Source organism: Amblyomma mixtum, chromosome 10 (assembly GCF_055824585.1).
Source record: "Amblyomma mixtum isolate Tamu chromosome 10, ASM5582458v1, whole genome shotgun sequence".
NCBI lineage: Eukaryota > Metazoa > Arthropoda > Arachnida > Ixodida > Ixodidae > Amblyomma > Amblyomma mixtum.
This window is the reverse complement of record NC_143021.1, coordinates 14,176,734-14,179,831: the sequence shown is the minus strand read 5'-3', so window position 1 is coordinate 14,179,831 and position 3,098 is coordinate 14,176,734. Positions and strand designations below refer to the sequence as shown.

Genomic DNA, 3,098 nt, shown 5'->3' with positions numbered 1-3,098 from the left:
TGGCGCCGATCTTTTGCCACTCACCGCGAACACCGCCATCTTTTCACGGTGACGTGTTCGAAGACGCTGAGGACTGGCTGGAGACCTTCGAGCGGGTCGCACGCTACAACGGCTAGTGCGACGAGCGCAAGCTCAATAACGTCTACTTTGCCCTGGAAGAGTCTGCTCGGACGTGGTTTGAAAGCCACGAGGCTACCCTACCCACCTGGGAGACGTTTTGCCGCTGACCGCCGCTGACCGCTGAACGCTGACCGCCGGGAGAAGGCTGAAGCTGCGCTGCACTCCCGAAATCAGCGCACGAACGAAAGCGTGCGCATATACACCGAAGACATGGCCCGTCTTTTCAAGCGTGCCTACCCCAACATGACAGAGGAGAGGAAGTTACGCCATCTTATGTGTGGGGTTAAGCAGGAGCTGTTCGCGGGCCTCGTGCGCAGCCCACCCCGCACGGTGGCGGAATTTCTAACCGAGGCGACCACGATGGAGACGACGCTGCAACAACGGGCCCGCCAGTACAACCGGGGCATCAACTGCATGGTGCCTGAAGGTTTTTCGTCGTGTCTCAGCGGCAGTGCAGACACCTTGCGCGAACTAATTCGCTCAGTTGTCCGGGAGGAACTCCAACGGATCCATATGCCCCAGGTTGCACCTGCGCCGCTGGCAGCACTGACTGAAGTCGTCAGGGACGAGGTGCGACAGGCTGCGCAGGCACCTCCTGTCCCCGAAGCGCCGTCCCGGTTCGATGACAGGCCCACGTACGCATCCGTTGTACGTCGCACGACAGGCTACGGTCCTATTACCTCAACGCCTGGCGTGAGCAACATCGGCACATGACACGCAAGCGTGCCTGGCTACAGTATGGCCCCGACGACCCCCGTGAGTAACATCGCCGCATATTCCGCAACAGCATCTACTACAGCTGGGCCACTCCCTCGCAAGTCGGATTTATGGCGTACACCGGACCGCAGGCCTCTGTGCTACCACTGTGCGGAGCCCGGTCACCTATACCGAGCATGTCCGTACCGCCAAGTGGGCCTTCGCGGTTTCCATCCCGACGCAACCTGCCCTCAGAACGGCGAAGGACCGCATGAGATTGCGCAGCATCTATGGGCACGCCAGAACCCTGCCTACTCTGGAAGGCGCGAGTCCAGTTCCCCTTCGCCTCTCCGTTATCGCTCTTCCAGCCCTGGCCGCCAGAGTAGCTCTGCTGGCCGTCGCTCGCCGAGTCCGCGTCGGGAAAACTAACACCAGCGACCTCTGGAGGCAAGGCCGCTGACGTCGGGACGTGTCAAGATCCTCCATCGCGAAACCCTCGAGCCGACGATACCTACACAGAGAGAGGCAGCGACAGTATCAGATACGCTGCATCCGATTTGCGTGTGACAGTTGATGGCACTGAGATTACCGCGCTTCTGGATACCGGTGCTGATGATTCTGTTATGAGCCATGTCTTTGCTGGAGAACTTAAGAGAGTTCTGACACCGTGGACGGGGACCCCAATTCGCACCGCTGGTGGCCACCTAATTTCCCCTGTGGGCAAGTGCACGGTTAGAGTTGGGATTAGTGGTGTCACGTACGCTGGTGAATTTGTCGTACTCCCCGAGTGTTCCAGAGACTTGATTCAGGGGATCGACTTCCTGCAGTCGAACGGCGCTGTGATTGACTTTCAGGAGGCACGTGTCACGTTCTCGACCAAACAGGCTAACTTTGCCAACGAATATCAGCACCACAACGTTGCTGAGGTTCCAGGTTTGTGCACCGCGGGAGGACCCACTCTGGAGCATGCTGGCCCACATCACGTTCTTCAGTCAGTCAGAATAAATCCTGCCCTGCCGTCGGTTCAGAGGGATCTTCTGTCGGCCCTCTTGGCAGACTTTGCGGACTGTTTCGCTACGTGCTCGAAGGTTGGCCGAACTCCACTCGCCAAGCATCGTATCATCACTGACGAGACTACGCGACCCGTCTGCCAGCGCCCATATCGTGTTTCCGCGGTGGAGAGAGAAGCCATTCAGAATCAGGTTGCCGAGATGCTTGCAGACGATGTCATTCAGCTGTCCACCAGTCCGTGGGCATCGCCTGTGGTTCTTGTCAAAAAGAAGGACAATACTCTGCGTTTCTGCGTGGACTACAGGAAACTTAACAACGTGCCCAAAAAGGACGTTTACCCGCTGCCCAGGATAGATGACGCGCTCGACCGATTGCGGAATGCCCGAGACTTCTCGTCATTAGATCTTAAAAGCGGGTACTGGCAAATCGAATTGGACGAGCGAGACCGGGAGAAGACGGCTTTCATGACGCCTGACGGCCTCTACGAGTTTAAAATGCTTCCATTTCGTCTGTGCGCAGCACCGGCCACGTTCCAACGCATGATGGACACTGTTCTCTCCGGCTTGAAATGGCAGTCCTGCTTGGTGTACCTGGACGATGACGTTATATTTTCGACCACCTTTGACCGACACTTGGAGCGGTTGCGCATTGTGCTACAAGCGCTCAAATCCGCGCAACTCACCATCAAAGCCGAGAAATGCCATTTTGGCTTTGAGGAACTTCGCTTTCTTGGTCACGTTGTCAGCGCACAAGGTGTTCGCCCGGACCCTGACAAGACCGCTGCCGTCTCAGGTTTTCCACGCCCAACTGACAAGAAGGCCATTCGCCGGTTTTTGGGCCTGTGCTCCTATTATAGGCGCTTTATCCAAGATTTCTCGAAAATCACGGAACCGCTGAACGCACTGACCCGTGACGACACGCCCTTCCTGTGGGGGACCGACGAAGAGGCTGCATTTATCGAGCTTCGCAGCCGTCTGCAAAGCACTCCGATACTCGGCCATTTTGACGAGCATGCTGCCACGGACATCCACACTGACGCCAGCAATGTTGGCCTTGGTGCAGTGCTGATCCAGTGGCCAGACGGTGCAGAACGGGTCATCAGTTATGCTAGTCGGACACTTACGCGCTCCGAGACTAATTATTCTACGACGGAGAAAGAATGTCTTGCAGTGATATGGGCCATCTGCAAATTCCGACCGTACTTCTACGGACGACCCTTTCCTGTGGTAAGCGACCACCACTCCTTATGCTGGCTGGCGAGCCTCAAAGAC

At 57.0% G+C, this 3,098-nt stretch overlaps 1 pseudogene; it reads left to right on the top strand.

The window, feature by feature from the left end:
* The first annotated feature begins 480 nt into the window (after window positions 1–480).
* On the top strand, window positions 481–2,370 carry LOC149325178 (uncharacterized; annotated as a pseudogene).
* The last annotated feature ends 728 nt before the right edge of the window (window positions 2,371–3,098 follow it).